Raw genomic sequence first — 17663 nt, 5'->3', positions numbered from 1 at the left:
ATTGGATTTTTTCGTTGGCCACAACAGTGCCAATCCCTGCAAGACATGGTGGGTCTACCATGGCTTCGCGTTATCGCTATATAGTCCCGTTTTGTTGGGGGGTCCCAATATATGTCACCGGTGGAAACGCAGGACCACTGTCGACAAAAATAATGGCCTGCGCCTCCGCACTGGTTGGACCGGGCTGGTGTCGCAGGCTGCTCAGGGCAAAAATAAAGATGTAAGTGAGACACCTCTTTTGGCGATGGGGTACAGGAGCTTTTATCTATAAAAGCAGTGGAACCAGAGCCCATTTCCGCAAAATCAAAATGGAGAACAGGGAACCACGGCCAAAGAGTTCGATTTGAAATGCGGAATAGGGACACACCCTGGAAGTCTCGCACAGTCCATGTATAGTTGACAGGTCGGTGGGCCTCATGAGCGGGGGGTCGCGCCAAAGCGGACAAAGGAAGGGAAAGAAACACAAGGCCAAACACAAGGCCATCACTCCTCTTGAGCATCTTGAAAGGCGAGGTTACCTGTGTCAACCTCAGAGGCAAGGTCGGGGGTTGGAAGTGATTGAGGGGCGGACTTCACCAAGTACGGTCGAATGTGACGTCCAGGGACCCAGAGAACACGGTCTGGAAGTTGAACAGCAGCGTAACCTCTGCCCCAAGTGATGAGTTGCACAGGACCTCTCCACGTCAGGTCAGGAAGCTGTCGATAATAGACAGGTGGTCGTTGGCGGTCAGCAGTGGGTTGCGATGTGAAGTGACGAGAAGCGGCAGAGGCCGCTGGCTGTCCGGTCAGGTTGAGAAAATTGATAGTATAGAGACAGAGATTGAGAATATCTTGCACCGCTGGGAGGCTGGGGGGCCCTTTCCCCTTGTTGTCAATATATCTATCGAGAGCATGTTTCAAGGTCTGATTTGCTCTTTCCACTATGGCTTGGCCTTGACTGTTGTATGGAATGCCAAGTTTATGAGTGATTCCTCATTTTTGACAAAAGGCAGCAAAAGCACCGCCCGTGTAGGCGGGCCCATTGTCTGTTTTGATTTGCTTTGGGCATCCCAGCGTCGCAAAAGTCCGAATAGAGTGATTGATCACATGTTTAGCGGCCTCACCTCTCTGGGGGGTGGCCATGATGAACCCTGAAAATGTGTCGATGGAAACATGCAAATACTTCCAAGGGGAAAAGGAAGCATATTGGGTTATATCCATCTGCCAGAGCTGGCAACATTCAGTTCCACGAGGGTTGACCCCCATGGGAATTGAATGTGCTTGTTTGCTACAGGCTGGACATTGTTGGACAATGGCCGTCGCTTCTCCTGGAGAGATCTGAAATTGTTTAATAAGGGCTTTCTTGTTCTGATGGAAATACGAGTGACTTTCCCATGGTGTAACCGTGGTCAGGGAAAGGCAAAAAAGGGAGGACGCAGCCGCAGCCGCAGCATCAGCAACATCATTGCCCTCCTGGATAGGCCCAGGAAAGGGCTGGTGGCTTCTAATGTGGGAAGCATGAAAAGGGTGTATGCGGGCGGAGATAAAGTGTTGCAATGACAAAAATAAGGACATGAGGGTGGGTTCAATAGAGGGGGACAAATAAGCCTCATAAAGGTGAGAAAGAATTTGAAAGACATAAAGACTGTCCAATATGAGGTTAAAGGGCTGGTCAGAAAATTCTTGGAAAACAAGTAGAGAGGCATAAAGCTCTGCACGTTGGGCAGAGGGTTGAGGGGGCGTAAGTTGGGTGTGCCAACGGCCGTCCTGCCGCCAGGCGCACGCGCCATAGGTCTTGCCGCCATCGGCGAAAACCGTAACAGCATCCAAAAGGGGTAATGAAGAAAAAGGCGAGCGCCACACAAAAGGCGTGGTCTTCAACAGTTGGAGACGTGGGTCAGGGGGAGGATGGCAAGAGACAATGCCGGGCCAGTCAACAAGAGCAAATTGAAGTTGCTCACTGGAAGCGAACAAAAGCTCCCACGTCGCAAGCGAACATGGCACATAAAGCGCGGAGGGTTCCACGCCCGCCAAGGCTTTTGACCTCTGACGGCCTTTATGAATAAGAAAGGCAAACTGAGAGGACTTGGGTGTCAAGGTCGCCCGTGGCGTGTGCGAGAGGTGGATCCATTCAAGGATCAACAGAGACGAGGTCACTTGAACCAGAGCCGCAGTTGGTAATGCGAGGGTGTTAATTAATAATAAAGAAAACGGGACGTTGTCCTCGATGCGGTCTACCCATTTGGTAAGCAGGGCCTGATTAATCAATTTAACAACTTCCAATTGGGTAGATTGCAATGGAACGACATCTGCTGGGCGTTTGCCTCCTGTTAACGCTGCAAAAAGTGGGGAGAGTTGGCTGGTAGAGAGGCCTAAATAGGGTCGTATCCAATTAATGGACCCCAAATATTGTTGCAATTGTAATAAGGTCGGGGTGGCAGGTAATTGAATGTCCGGCAGCCACGGAGTGGCATGTGACGCAAGGACCTTATGCCCCAAATAATTAAAAGGGGGGGCAATTTGAATTTTGTCTGGGGCGATGAATAGGCCCCCTTGGCGTAATATGTGTTGTAGGTGAGGCAAGGTCTTAAAAACAGTGCCCTTTGGTCCCGGTGCGGCGACCAGGATATCATCCATATAATGATAAACTAAAAAGGCGGGATAAGCATCCCTGTAAGGCTGTAATACCTGAGACACAAAGTGTTGACACATGGTGGGGCTGTTTAACATCCCTTGCGGCAAGACTTTCCATTGAAAGCGAGAAGTGGGGCGGGAATAGTTAAGGGCCGGTACAGTAAAGGCAAATATGTGGGTATCCTTAGGGTGCAATGGAATAGAGAAGAAACAGTCTTTCAAATCGATGATCATCATATCATAAGAGTGGGGGATTAAATTCGGGTTAGGGAGGCCGCATTGAAGCGCTCCCATAGGTTTGATGATGGCGTTAATGGCTCGCAAATCGTGCAGCAATCTCCAGCTCCCCGACTTCTTTTTTAATAAAAACACGGGGGTGTTATAGGGGCTTGTAGAAGACTCTATGTGGCCTTTATCCAGCTGTTCTTGGACCATTTGTTTAAGGGCCCGCAGTTTGTCGGCAGTCAGGGGCCATTGGTCTACCCAAACAGGCGCCTGAGATAATAGGTCCAAGCGGAGCACAAAGGGGGCAGGCATGACGGGGAGACTATTTTAGAATGAGTCTAGCCTGAAATTGGGACATCAAGTCCCTTCCCCATAAGTTGGTGTGTAGTGGCAACACAACGGGTTTGATGAAGGCAGTGGCAGCGGTAGAAGGAGAAGTGACCGCAATCCAGTTAGTGCTAATAAGGGCAGTCTGGGTGCCGCCTACCCCTCGAACTGCCGGGGCGGGGTCGGTAGGCCAGTCAGCGGGCCATTCAGCCGAGCAAACAACCGAAACATCCGCTCCAGTATCTAAAAGACCAGAAAAAGAGCGGCCGTTGAGCTGAAAGGTCGCCGTAGGTCGGGTGGGTCTCAGATTTTGCTCTAAAGCCAGACAATCTGCGGGGCGATCAAGTACTATCATAGTGGCTACTGCTTCGCCTTGAGTTATAGTTATCGGGGAATTTATCATAATTGCTAAAGCCAAATCAGAAAAGGAGTCAGAGCTGCGCAAAAACGGCGCGGCAAGTACTCCTTGAGATACAAGGTCCAGGTTGGGGAATATGAGGACTGGTAGGCCCGGAGGCAATGTGAGAGGCGAGCGGGGCGAAATAAAAAGGTGGTATACATGAGCGGGCAACGAATAAGTGACGGTATCGTTAGCAACCATCTCTACGGAGGATGGGACCACAGCGCCCTCTAGTGGGTCAACCTTGGAGGCGGGGCTGGTTGAACGCTCCTTTAATAGTTTCCCGGCTGACTCGGCGAAGGGGGGGCTGCGCGGCATTGGCTCGCCCAATGAAAGCCCTTCCTGCATCGCGGGCAAACTGTTTTCGGCTTGAGAGGCTGTCTAGGGGCTGGTGTGTTGGCTCCCCCTCCTGGCGCTCTGCATTGCGCCTTAAAGTGGCCAGGTTTACCACAGTTGAACAATTTCCTGGAGGGCGGGCCACCGGATACGTTTCCGCCGCGTTAGCGGCCGGAAATGAAGGCGGATGCAGGGTGGTGGTAATGGCGGAGGCGAGGGCGGCTTTTACAAGATTGTGTAAAAATTCGGCCAGGGTCACGCCCGGTTTGGTAGCGATAGGCTGCAAGACCTTTTGGCAATCGGAGTTGGCATTTTCGTAAGCCAACTTTAAAAGCAACTCATGGCGGGCCTCCACGTTGTCAATTTGCCTCTCGAGAGCTGTTTGCAGACGAGAGACAAAGGAGGAGTAATCTTCTGTCGGGGCCTGGATGATTTTGGAAAAGGTCTGAACGGGCCGTGACTGCACGTCATCCACTTTCCGCAGTGCCGCCATGACACACTCCTTTATGAGCGGGAAAGAGGCCCTGGCAGACATAAGCTGTTGGGCTATCGTGGACCGGTTACCGGTCCCTTTGAGGTCAACGGTAACATAGGGGGGCAGGCCAGCGTTGACGTGAATAATGACCTGTTTGCCATATTCCGACTCCCAAAGAACATACTGGGCAGGGGTCAAAATCATGTTAAAAAGCATCTGCCAATCCCCCAAACAAAGCTCTTGGTTGTGGGAAGACATTGACATGAGGAGGCCGGAAGAATATCTGGACTGAAGACCATAATTCCGGACCGCTTCCTTGAGATCCTTAATCTGCTTCCAATTCAAGGGGGAATGGGCCGGCTGCCCGGCAGGCCCCCAAGTGACAGGAAAAGCGGCGCACATCTCGAACTCATCGGGGTCGAGTTCGCCCGCCAAGTGAGCGGTCTGCAAGGCTTGTAAGATGTGCCCTCCTGGGGGGTGTTCTACACCAGGGGGGGGTGGCGATCTAGAGGCGGACACGGGGTTGGGGTAGGAGCAGTGGGTGTTGTCGCCGGCTCTGGCGGTAGCGACGGATAAAGAGTGGAGGGGCCTGAGGCCGAAGGGTCATAAGGGGGTTGGGGGTTGGGGGTGGCTGTCTTTGAGGCTTCAGCCGAAGACAAGGAGTCGGACGGTGGCAAAGAGGTCCCATGGTCTAATAGGGGCAGGGTGGAAGGGTCGGGGTATAAAGTCGTGAGGGCTGCCATAAGGGCACGCCACACACAAAGGAAGTCGGGTGAAGCTCTAGGCGATTTATGAAGCCAAACTCCCATACGTTCCCATGTGGAACGCTTAAAGGTCCCCTCTGCCGGATAAGCTGGACAATGCTTATCGAGATATTGTAAAAAGAGGGTCAGATTTTTCTTTGACACGGGGTAAACAGTTGTGCCGTTAACCTTTTGTAAACAATTCGCCTTCTTCACTAATGAGAGAAGTTCATCCCTATGTTTGCGTTGAACTTGAGAGAGTGCGGAGCCCATACTTACGATGCGCGAGCCTATGCCAGGTGCGTAGTATGAGAGTGAAGGCAGCGCACCCCTAGACAGGGGTCACGCCGTGTATTTGGAATTGATCACGTCGGGGTCACCAGTTGTGGCGTTGCGGGTCCTCTGCGGGATGTGGTGCCAACAGGTGATGGCGCAACCGGCCTGGTCTGACCGGGCGGGCTCCTCACGGGAAGAATGACACTCAGCACAACGGTTCGTTTAGGCGGGAGAGAGCCCAGAACAATTGCGCACCTCCCTTTTATTGAACAGGCAAGGAAGTGACATCAAGGGACATAGGGAGGGATAATGATACAAGGAAGTTATATCTTAGCCAATACTTTGCTTGCTAACTACGTGCACTACTGTTGCTGCTAACACCCTGGGATTTTCTGCAACTGCCTCAGCCGATACTACAACACTCTTGAGACCCACTATTGGTTGGGGTTTGACTGCTCAGGAGACTGGTGCTCTGTTCCTGATAAAGTTGTCCCCCCCCCGAGAAATTAACGTTTATAGTGTGTCACAATAAAATGTGCTGTGGTGGCAAATTTCCAACCATATAGAACATGATCATAACATGAAACATAACATGAAACATACTTTATAACATGAACTATACTTTACTAGTTTAGACTACATCCAAACCTGGACAAAGATAGCTCAATCCCAGATTAATGTGTATTAAATAGGATTGCCCCTGAAGATAGTTTGAAAACCACAGTGTGTGTCATTTGCATCATGATGTGACAGGCACAAATTACATAATTCACATTATTTGCATGATAATATTGATGCATAGGATGTCTCATGACTTTTTCAGGACACCTATACATAACATAGTAAGATGTTACAAGCATTTTAAGTCTTTTATCAAGAGTATAAAGTTTTATCTACCCATCTTAGGATAAATAAAAATAGGCAAATATCAAAATGGTATTGATTTTTAAGGCTTTTCTTAACTTGAAGCTAAAATACATGCAGGATCACTTGTCTGTAGTTTGAGAATCATCATATATTCTTTTGCAGAATCCCTCATCATCTAGTATCTGAGATTTCAGTATTGGTTCCTTTGCTCTGAACACTTTGACCAGGAATGCCTAAATTTTTGCATATAGCTATACTGTATACCCTAGAAGATATGCAGAGGACTGCAAGTTTAGTTAAAACATATGAAACTTTAGATAATTAAAAAATACCAATATAGTATCAGATATCTGTAGTTATAAGGCACTATGTAGAAAGAAATCTCTTCTAAGATGGATAGATAAAACTTCCAGGCTAACAGTACTTATTTTCATTGCTGTCTGCTTTCAGCAATGATTTTGAGAGAGAGAGAGAGGAGATATGGTGCTAAATCTTCCATTTACATTTCCAGTAACACCCCATTATCTAAATCTTTCTGGACAGATGCAGCTAATGACAACTGCAACAGTTTATATGTGCTTATGCTTTTAACAGAACATTTGCACCACCAGATATGTAAGGTTAAATATTGACTTTAGAGCCCCAACAGTACAGTGCTACCATTTTATTCTTGCATTCAGTCCCGAAGTCTAAAAAAATCATCAGTATACATACATGTATTCTTCAGTTTGACCTATTGTTGAGCACTTCTGAAAATCCTATTAGCTTAATAAGCTTTCACATGTACAGCAATCTGCATTAGATGACAATATTGAATGAACCCAGGTCCAGCAAACTGCTGTAGATATGATTTGGAATGAACCTGCTGCTCAGAGAATTGAGGGAGCCCCATCTTTCAAAGCCTTTGCAGAGTTACTTCAGGGCTGTTCCCCTTCCTTCTGTACATGCCAGAAGTGGAATCGTTCTCCTTTCCACTTTATCACCAGTTGATATTTTGCTGTCTTGATTGAATTGCTGATATATTCTTTTCCTTTTATTTTGAACATACAACCCTTTTTGTTCGTAGCATTTATCAACCTCACCTGCTTCGGAGCTTTTAATTTTTCTAACTTCTCTGTAATTCCAGGCTTCTCTCGGGTGTTCTTTGGGGATAAAGGAAAGGTGATTCCTTGGTGTTTCGTCCTTCTTTCCACCTGTGTCCTTTCAGTTTTCAAATCTTAGTTACATTTATTATGCAGCCACATTGGCATCTATGGCTGTCTTCATTTTTTTTTTTGGTATTTTTTGCAGTTGTGCTTTTAATGCTTACTTTTGGGGAACTCTCATCCATCTCGAGCTCCTTTTTCCATTAGCTTTTGCTCTGATTTCATTAAAATCCATCTTCTTAAAATCCTAGATACGCATTTCACTACACTCACCTTCTGTTTCTCTCAAAATCAAGAACTTCAGCATTACATTCCTTTAAATTACTGCTACTTCCGCTTCCTTGACTATTTTTTTCTATTGGTTAATATGTCAAAGATAACTGATACTGTTTTACCTACCTCCCGTTCTACAGGAGAAAATTATCAGCTTTCTGTATCTGTCCAAATACATAACTTCCTTTACTTTAGTACAATGTTGGTGTATTGTTCTCTTCACTGTAAATTTGTACCTGCCTGTTTCTTTCAGATATGCAAAACTGAAAAAAAACCCTTACATTTCTAAGAGTTCTATATTGTAGTTTCATTTATAACAAAAATTAAAAACATTTAAAAGGATGTACAAATAATACATTTATAATTATATGAATAAAGTATAATTTTCTGTATTATAGTCCAGTTTTTATTATTTTAAGACCAAACCTAGATGTACATGTTACATTTTATAATGTAACAAAATGTGTATATATCTGTTAATGGTGTTAAAAATAAGTATCAATTATAGTTTAGATTTTCCCCAAATTTCTGTTTGTTTCATCTGAAACAGAAAAAAAAATCTTGCTCCAAAATTTCTGGAATTTTTCTCTCTCTACTATAAATTTATGTCACCAGAATTATGAACTGTCAGATACATCTAATTTGTTTCTAGGAAACCATAGGATTTTGTTTCCTTTATATACTTTCCACACAGTAATATATTTTTAATTATAATACCCTGACTTCATATAAATATCTTATGAATAAATGGACTAGCAAACTTTTAGGAATTTGGCAGTATTTTGAGATTTAGTTTGACAATTCTGAAATTAAAAATGATTTATGATTGATATATTAAAAAGTGATTTCTAAAATATGTGACTCCTTGTTCAAAAAATCTGATTTTTTTATACTGCAAACCTTCATAGAGTTACCAGCACATAAACATCATTGAACTACATGGGACTGATGGCAGGGCTGCAAAGGTTGGCTGTGTCATGCTAACCTTAGTTAACTGTTCACTAAATTAACATAACCAGGTTCTCACAGTACACTAACAACTGTTCAGGTAGCTACATTTTAACCTATCCTGTTGTGTGAACTCAGACATGGCATTGAGAATGACACATACACTTGCTTGGGGTGATAAACTTAATCTAAGTTTTTTATTGGCCTAATTTCTCTTAGCAAAGTTTTCTGTTAACAGAAACATACTCTTCTTAGTTTTCCATCATCTGTTCTCCATGATGAAACTATTCTAGAGAATATACAGTAATTTGTTTGAAATATGATTTGTAAAAGGACAACACTAGTAAAAACACTGGAGCATAACTAAGAAAAATACTATATTGTATTATATTGTATGATTAATATATCTATACAGCATTCATCTGCAAACTATCCAAATTGCATCTTGTAGTATTAGAGACTGGAGTCTATAAATTGGAAAGATATGCTACTCCAGAGAAATACTTTTTATCAAAGAAACAGCTTCAGTTCATGAAAGCCATCTTGAGGATCCTTTTATATTAAAAAGCAAGGCAGAAAGCAAAAAACCATTCAGAAAGTCTGTTTCCCAGATTCCAACTGTGAAGTTATCGCATATCCCTACACTCAGTTTTAATCCAGATGGCTGCTTATGATGGTTACCCCCAGATAGAGGGGAACCAATCAAGACATGACACATCCTTTCCATCTTACCCTGATTAACAGAATTTTGTCTGGGGAAAAAAAAGAAACTCTCTAAAAAATCTTAAGGGTTACAAAAGGAAGATGAGTTTAGATATGCACACAGTCTACTGTGAAAAATACCCAATTTTTCTTTCCTTGTAAGGCATTCTGAGAACTGCACCAGCTAAATCCAAGGCTGTTGAGCTTCTTTATACCTTGTGGCATGACGTGCTGGACTATACAGGGTCAAGGCTGGCTCAGCACATCTTCAGTAATCCAAGCAAAGGAAAATCATACAGACAAAAAAGAAATGCTAGAGCTACGTGGCATGATCCTTTCCGAGTCCAACTGAGGCTTTGGACTGCGAGACCCCCCAAATACTTTGCCCTACTGAGCCTAACCGGAGTTGAACTGTAGCGTCTCTGACATGTTGGCGAGCTCCAGTTTAACCCGATAGATCCATGTTTAACGACAACGAAGATCCTTGTCTCTCTACAGAGGAGTTAAAGCCAGAGGCGTAGCTGAACGGGTAACATATGGCGGCTCATTAATAAACTAACGCCCGGTCTGCGCGGAAGGCGTCGGGACGCACGTGGGCCGCGCTCGAGAATCCCCAACCCGCCTCGTTAGGAGCTTGGAAGTTAATTCCGCCCCGAGGCACGAACCAGCTTCCGCCCCCACACTCCTCCCCGCCCCTCCCGTGACCTCCGCCTGACCTCCTGCGCTCCTCCAACCCACGCCTGGCCAATCTGCCCCATTAGCTGGGGGAGGGGCCGGCCCAATCGCAGCCTCGCTTCTTTTCGCCTCGTGGCGTCAGAGAAGTCCCGGCGTCCCATTGGGCGGAAGGCGAGACGTGGTGGAAGAGCTTGCGGGGTTTCGCTGAGGGTTGTAGCCTTAGAAACGGTGGGCTGGAGTCTCGAGGTGGGCAAACGCCGAAGCCAGAAGAAAGAAAACTCGGTCGCGACGCGTTCGCATTTAAAAAGCGAATCCCGTGGCACCATTTGACAAAATTGATCGGTTTTTTGTAGTAGCTTGTCTCATCCAGTTTCTGCTGAGGTTGAAGCAGGACCAGTGACTGCCTGATTAACACCATTTAATCCAGTGTTTTTCAAACTTGGCCATTTAAGATGCGTGGACTTCAACTCCCAGAATTCCCCAACCAGCATGCTTGCTGGGGAATTCTGGGAATTCAAGTCCACACATTCAGCGTTCGAAAAATACTGATTTTATCTTACCCGTACGTTACTGATTCACAGACAGATTGTAAGTTTCAGTATTTTGTGGCATTTTCATTACCTTGTACCTTCTAACGTTCCAACATAGTCATTGAGGTCTTATGGTAATTATGAATAAATCAGAGCTTAGTGGCCTTTAAAACATTAAGTATGTGCACCCAACATAATTACCCAATGGTCTGTTTAGCCATGATTTATTGAATAAGCCATAATTGACTGGATTTACACCATCCATAAATCAAACCATGGTTTGCAAACCACAGTGGCAAAGCTGACACACAGTACACCACAAATCACATTTGGACTTTGGATGTTTTCTGAACGTAGTTTGCTGTTTTTTCTGAACTGTCTCATGGCTATTCTGCTGGAAAATGAGCAAGAAATATTCCAGACCACATTCTACAGATCGCTTCTGCTGGCTGTGCAATTCCTTCTGACTGGGGCCAGCCAACATGGAGAAGAACACAGGAGCAAATTCCTACAGAAATATTCCAAATCAGGAGTCCCCTGGATACTCTTGCCTTAGACATTCCACTCTCAATAGCAGGAATTATTCAACTATGTAGAGTCTAAGTGTCAGGTTGTATACAGACAATAACCTTACTTTCTAAATGTATTTGCTGATTACAGAAATGAAACGAGAATGTTAGCCTCTCAATACTGAACAAGAGAATGGACACTTAACTGTGCCTCAGTCATAGACAGAAATCAGATGTGGGACCATAGCCATTCTCCTGAACATTGAACAAATCTGAAATATTTTTTGTACACATGGGCTGGTGGTATTTTATCAGAGGTGAAAACAGTGCATATTATCCATTACTGCACTTAATTCTAAACCATCTGTGCAGCTGAAAAATGCAAGAAATGTATTCTTGCCTTACTGTAGAGAGAGTTCACTAATCTCAGAAAACAAGTGTTTTCTCTGTGCCAGAGAACTGGGCATGTTCATGTGCCTGTGCACCAGAGAAAGTAGTCCAGTTTGGCTTGCTTTACACTATTTACACAGCTGGCTTTAGTTCTGCTGCCCCAGTTCTTCACATCTGGGAACATTCCTTCCCTCTTTTTTCTTTCTGCTTACTGTCCTCTTATTTTCTTTAACTGTTATCTGGCAATTTTGATACTTTTGAAGAAGTAGAGAAATAAACCTCTTGCTGTTTAGTTAAGGGAGTTAACTAGCAGTTGCCAGATAAGATAAGGAGACACAAGTATCCCTACCATTCCTTGCTTTTTTAGATGTGTGTCTAAAGCATGTGGTAGATCTTTAAAACAGAAAGTGAAAAGGACTTTGGAAGTTGTTTTCTTAACATTTTCACAGATCTAATCATCTGAGGAGTTTAAACAAATGGTAAAATGACTGGCCAAATATTTTTAAATAATTGCCAAATACTCTAAAAGCATTAAGTTTATTGGAGCAATAGTTTATTACTGTTGTGTGCTCTTTTTAAATAATTTATTACAATGTAAACATTTATGATTTAAACACTTCTTGAAAAATATTGGTTATTAGTTTAATTATATAAAATTATACAATTGTAATATAGGCATACAATTTTATTTATAAAATTAAAAAGATAAAGATTTCTAACCTATTATATATTAAACATACCTATATGGTGAAAGAGTACTAATACTAAACTGCCTTTTCTTTGTTCTTTAGGGCATTTTAATAAAGACAAACACTTAAGAAATCAAATAGCAAGTTAACAATTACTGCAAATGAAACTTAAAAACTCACACAAAACAAACCTAAATTTTATCTGATGGTAAATTTAAAGGAGAAAAAATGAAAGACAAAAAAAAACAAGCTATTAAATTCTATAACTTTCTTCAATTTCATTGTTATGATTCAATTTTTGAACAATGAATTAAACCTAAGCTATGTGGAATGATACTCTCCAGTCTTGCCTCTCCTTCAGTACAAAGCTAATATAAAGGTTGAGAGATGACAGATTTCATTGAGCCAAAGTTTAGCACTCTTCCATGAGTACATAATTATCTTTTTCACTCCAAGCTCAACATATCCACAGTTCTTCTAGATGGAAAGAATCAAATTTGGGAGATAAAGTATAACAAAACATTAACATTTTTAACCCTTAACTGCCTTCACCATAGAATTGATAGTTAACCAATAGGAAATTACAAGTGAATATGCTCATAATATATCTACCAAAGTACCTTCAAATTTACGACATCTCCAGTTTAGAAAGGATAGGAATTAACTTTTTAAAAACGTTCTTTGAAGACCTTGAAAATATACACACACACACTGTGTATTTGCTCAATCAGGTGAGTTTTTAAGCCATAAGAAACGTATCTAACTTTCCTTAAAACCTGAAGCCATTGATTGGGCAATATCGGATACTGCAATTCTCTGTGCCAAATTTCTTATACATTCTCCACAATTATTTTTGTTTTTTTTAGTTTTGGTAATAATAACTGTTGGTTTAGTCTCAGAAAAAGCATTCTCCAATGCAGTACACTTAATGCCTCTAGAGTTTTAGAGGTTATAAAAGCATTGGGTGACCTTGGGCCAGTCCCTCTCTCTCAGCCCAACTCACCTCACAGGGTTGTTGTGGGGAAAAGAGGAGGAGGAAGGAGTATTAGGTATGTTTGCCGCCTTGAGTTATTTATAAAAATAATAAAGGCGGGATAAAAAAATAAAATAATTGAAATTATGGACAAACCTTGCACATAACAGTTGTGTTAACTGTATGTATTGCCATTTATTATATTCTTTTTTTAAAAATCCCAGAATGTTTACAGGGATCTTTATTCAATAGTTAGGTAAGAATAATTATTACATTGTGAGTCCATGTTTTCCAAAAAAAGCATGTTGCCAGCCAAATCAAATTTAACTTTTCTGCCCAATAAAGCCCAGACATATCCACACTCAATGCTGGAAAAGTAACCAAATTCCTATGTAATTAGAATCAACAGCATACAGTACGAGCATTGCAAGGGTACTAAATAGTAGTTCTCAAGCTGAGCCCACAATGGTAAATAGTTAATATCATTTCCAATCCACTACATCATTGAAGTTAACAAGCCCAACAGTATTGTTTAAAACCAGAAAAATTAAATCCATCAACATAAGAGAGTTATAACTTTAACAAGGAGAACCTGTGTAGTTGCTCCTTCCATAAAAATTAACCATCAATTTATCGATCTATTTAAAATATTTAAGTGTAACTAACATGGACTTTGCTTTCAAAATACATACCTGTATTAATATAAAATTAGGGTATTTTCATCTACCTCTTAATGTCCTCTTTTCTCTAGGTAATGTATTTTGAAATGTTCTTATCCCCTACATCAGATATTTTTCTGGCAATAGTAATCCTTTTGGACAATATACGAAGTCTAAATTTTTCAATGCTCTTATCAGCACATCATTCTTAAGGCAACATCAAACTTGGTTTCAACATGGGAACTATACTTTCTGGTTCCTACAGCAGGCAAGATGACATCATGAGTGGTCCTAGATTTCTGGAACACTAACTGCATTCCAATTTAGATATGCCTATAGTTTTAACAGGTGGCTAATAAGACAAATTTGGTTATGGTGCTAAGTTTATGTAAGGGCTGAATTTGGTGAGGTAGCAATCAGCAGTTCCCAGGCTATAGAAAACAGTTATCTAAATGTCATTCAGCTGGCCTCCCAAGGCCGTCAAGAGAACAGACTAGTATCTGTTAACTTGGAAAAGTAAGAGGAAAAAGCCTAAGTTTAAACACTGGAACAGAGACTTCTATAAAGGCTTTGACTTCTTTATACTGCAGAATGCAAACCATATTTTGGGCACAAGGCTTCATTTTTGTTTGGAATAAAGATTATAATTGAGTCATGTCTGAGGGTCTTCTACCAAGTTAAGCCAATTGTTGAATAAGGGATTAAGGGTCTGGAGACCAGAGATTTATTGCCTTGTGCTTGTGTGAGATCTAACAGTTTATTCCATGGGTGCATAATGACTGCCAACTAAGAGTCTTCCACCAACCAGTATTAGAAGGATGCCTCCTTAATGGCAGAGCTTTTTGATTGTGGCCCCCATACTTTGGAACTCTCTGTTCTGGAGGTCTGCCACCCCTCCTTCGTGGGATTTAAAAAGCAGCCAAAATGGCCCTATTCTACCAAAGTTCTATCCCTAGGTGATTACTAGAGACATTTATCATGGGGCAGGTGTTTAGAATTCCTATATTGTTTGTACAGATAGTCCTTGACTTACAACCATCTGTTTAGCAACTGTTCAAAGTTATTACGGCACTGAAAAAAGTGATGACTGTTGCAGTGTCCACACAGTCATGTGATCAAAATTTGGGTGCTTGGCAACTGGCATGCATTTACAATGGTTAAAGCATTCCGGGGTCACATGATTGCCATTTGGACCTTCCCAGCTGACTTCCGACAAGCAAAATCAGTGGGGAACTGTGTGATTCACTTAACAACTATGTGGTTCACTTAATGACTGTGTGATTCACTTAACAACTGCAGCAAAAAAGGTTGTAAAATCAGGTGCAAGTCACTTAACAACTGCATTGCTTAGTGACAGAAGTTCCGGTCCCAATTGTGGTTGTAAGTCAAGGACTACCTAGCTGGTCCACGGTTTAAGAAAAGTTCCATTCCTAAGTCTGTCCTTAAGTCAAATTTGTATATAAGTCAGAACAGTTATTTAGCATCAATTAGTCAAATATTTGTCTTAGTATATAGTATATATTATACCTTTCTATGCATATAAAACACTTAAGAAACACTTCCAAATATACTAAAACATCTTAAACATAATAACACACAAAGCAGTATTGTGTATTTAACCCAAAACATTGTACTTAACTCAAAATTTTAATATAATAGTCTTTATGGCAGTCCATTCTTAACTAAGAGTTGTCCATAAACTGGGATGTTAAACCAAGGACCTGCTATATTGTTTTATATTTTTCTCTTTTGTATCCCATCCAGAGAACTCTGATTGTTTGGGGTGGCAAAAGCTCTAAATGAATGAATAAATAAATGTAAAGGCCACACTTCAAAAGCAAGAAAGGTAGTGCCCATTTTAGAAGGGGGTTTCATGAGTTTTAAGCATTTGCAAAGCTTAAGGGATGATAATGCCTCTTATATCCCTCCCACCCCCTGGCAAAAAATTAGGAAGACATTTTGATCTCACATGGGAGGGCACAAAAAGGATGCTATCAGGCCATACTTTTTGCATGCAGGATTAATCTTAATGGCTGTCTTGCTATCAAAGGACAGTGTCATGAAATTAGTAAGCTGCCTTCTTTTCTGTAGCATTGTTGTTTTTATGAAATATTTCATCACAGATGAATAATAGATATATTTACTTTTATTTATCCAATTTCAAGGCTACCCAACTCCTTAACAACTCCAGGCAGCTTACAGATAAAAAGGAAAACAAGGGGGAATGTACTGCAACAGAGTAGGTGTATTTCCTGGGTCCTGTACAATGACATTATGTAATTGAGAGGACCTGAAGTGCACATACTCTGCTTGATCATAGCAGATGGGAAGAAACAATTGGAGATAAGCAGTTCCTCAGATGGTCAGGCCATATGCCATGAAGAGCGTTAAAGTGATAACCAGTACCTTGAATTGTACCTGGAACCAGTGCAGCTCACAAAGCAGTGGAGTCATGTGAGCATAACACAACGCCCCCATCATTGACCGTGTCGCTGAATTCTGGACCAGTTGTAACTTCCATGGGGCAGCCCCATGTAGACCACATGAATAATAGATGGTCAACTGCACCTCAGTTTAACAGTATTGGGCCAATCAGTCCTAGCTGATACCCAAGACAAATGATTAGTTTGTTTACCAGCAAGATAGTAGTGATTTTCTGTAGTATATATACCTTTATTTTAAAAAAGAGATGCAACTGTGAACACAAAGACCAATCTCTTTCTACTGGAAGTTCTAATCTGTAGTTAAAGTCTGTTTCCAAACAATTCCCATTTGTTAACTCTGGTCCTCTCCTCTGGTGAAATAGAGAACTCTGATCCATTTTCTCCAGGACAACATTTCAGATATCTGAAGACTCATAGTCATCTCCAGGCTAAACACACACAGTTTCTTAACTGTATCTTATAGGAGTTGTTTTTCAGGTATATACTTCAGGTATATACTTTTCAGGTATATACTTATATACAGTTGTTTTTAGTATATACTTTCAAATGTTGCAGATCAGTGAAGCTTATGGCCATCCTATTTGCACGAAATTTTGGATCCACCTCCAGAATCCTGGGGCTTCTCCTATCCTAGGAGGTACTTCAACAACAGAGATGACTCCCCTTCATAGTAACCATTGGGATGTGTATTTTTTCTTTTGCAAATAAAAATAAAATAAAAATCAGTATGAAGATAGGACATAACTGGCAATTCATTTCCCTCTTGTTGGGAGTGGAGATAATCATGTTTTCCTGCAGGATTTGTGGCAGGCAGCTCATGATGGGGTAATGTTTCTTGCTTTTTCTTCTCTGCTATTTGAGGTCAGTTGGTTTCTAGCTAACTGTGGACTATCTTCAAACTGCTTTTGAGAGGGTGAGGAGTTGAAGGGTAGCAGAGTGGAAATACCTCCTTTGTCTCATCAATTGCTCATTCTCAGGAAACAGAGAAGTTTATTATTGTGGTACTGTGATTATCTCCAACTGGACTGTAAAAATCAGTTTTAAGATATGCTTGGGGGAAAAGGGAACAATCCTGATTTCCACATTTGGCTCTTTCCCCGTATCTTCTTTTAAGATTATGAAAGAATGATCTTCTGCAAGAGTAATCTTTGGCAGCCTCAGAAGTACATTAATCCACTTAGAAAATTGGCAATATCCAATTTTCAAATACTGCAGCAACTTTGCAGCATGTAGATAAAATCTGTATTGAGTTGGACAGCCTTATAAATCTAAATCTAAAATAAGATAAAGATAAGATAAGATAAGATAAGATAAGATAAGATAAGATAAGATAAGAGTATGGAAACCAAAGGGTTAGTTGAGAATCTATCTTTAAAACTTATTTTGCACTAAAGTGAACTGTTCAGGAATGTAACAGTTGCTGTTTTGCTGGGTGTCAGTGCTGTATCTTAATGTAGTTCATCG

The sequence above is a fragment of the Candoia aspera genome, chromosome 2 (assembly GCF_035149785.1).
Source record: "Candoia aspera isolate rCanAsp1 chromosome 2, rCanAsp1.hap2, whole genome shotgun sequence".
NCBI classification, from domain to species: domain Eukaryota; kingdom Metazoa; phylum Chordata; class Lepidosauria; order Squamata; family Boidae; genus Candoia; species Candoia aspera.
This window is presented reverse-complemented; position numbering follows the sequence as displayed.